At 44.2% G+C, this 1,256-nt stretch overlaps 1 non-coding gene across 1 annotated transcript; it reads left to right on the top strand.

Moving 5' to 3' along the window:
- The first annotated feature begins 704 nt into the window (after positions 1–704).
- On the top strand, positions 705–866 carry LOC126973197 (U1 spliceosomal RNA). The gene has a single exon (XR_007731287.1). It is a non-coding gene; the product is annotated as a U1 spliceosomal RNA (small nuclear RNA).
- The last annotated feature ends 390 nt before the right edge of the window (positions 867–1,256 follow it).

Below are 1,256 nucleotides of genomic sequence, written 5' to 3'. Positions count from 1 at the left end.
CCGAAATTTCAAAAATGTATATCTCTTAAATTATAAATGCGAAAATTTTGAAATTTGGTACATATATTAATTTAATTAGGTTTTATTAGAATCTGCAAAGAAAAAGGGGTGTCACCGATCGTTTGAATTTTCTGTGAATTTTTGAAATTTCGTATAAATTTTGAATTTTTATATCTCTTGATCCAGTGGTGTTATTCCAATTTTCTAAACGGTGTCTGTCACCTCTTCTTAATGTGCGTCGTTATGGGTAGCAAGGTATATTCCAGCACACGCGGATCCACGACCTCGTGGAAACGCGAAACGTGTTTTTTTGGATTTTTCTCCGTGAAAAACAACGGGAAAAATACAAAGATTAGTTTGTAAGATAGAACTCGTTGCGGCGCATCCGATAGCACTTGAAAACTTGCACCTTACAGCGCTTGTTTGCGCAGCGTTATTTTTTAAAGATTTTCACTGTTACACATTTAGCACTTTTTCTCACTTTGTACTTACAGTAAATGTATTTAAGCGATGACGTACACACACTTTGGTAGAACGTAAAATTACGCACACTTTGATGTATAGCACTTCTATATTGGTGCAACTTTTACCACTTTTAGGAATTTTTTGAACTTTTAATATAAGAAATTTTTCACGGAGCTCACTTGCACACGAGTTCTCGCTTCTGCGGGGGGCAGCGGAGGGGGGGTTAGGTTAGGTTAGGTTAGGTTAGGTTAGGTTAGGTTATCCGTGATCATGAAGGCGGTTCCCCCAGAGCGAGGCCCTTCCATTGCACTGCGGTTGGGTTGACCTCTGCGATTATCCCTAATGCGGATAACTCGGACGTGTTATTTTTGGTAGTGGGGACTGCGTACGCGCTGTCCCCCCTGTCATTAAGGGGAGCTTGTCAGGTAACCTCCACGAGTGCCTCAGTGCTAGGGCTCAGGATTAAGGTTCGGGTGGAGGACTAGTATTGGGGCTGGTGCTCCCTGGTAACATCGGCACATAATGGCGGATACTGCTTGCCGATGGCAAATAACCTGACACTGCGTTCATCTTCGTGTCTCTCTGGAGAAGCAGAGAGCATTGAAGAGGAGCAAGAGGAAGCTCGTGATTACGAGCCCTAAGGCGAGTTTGGTGTGCACTTGCACTGCCTCCGATCAGGTTGCGTGGGAACTATTCCTTGCGCGACCCTCGTCATGAGATCGTAATCCCATAAGTGTAGCGGGTCACGGTCATGTCTCTGACCTGACACTGGGACCGAGGGTCTTGGCTTA

Source organism: Leptidea sinapis, chromosome 28 (assembly GCF_905404315.1).
Source record: "Leptidea sinapis chromosome 28, ilLepSina1.1, whole genome shotgun sequence".
Lineage (NCBI taxonomy): Eukaryota > Metazoa > Arthropoda > Insecta > Lepidoptera > Pieridae > Leptidea > Leptidea sinapis.
The sequence above is the reverse complement of the archived record's forward strand: the minus strand, read 5'-3'. Positions and strand labels throughout refer to the sequence as shown.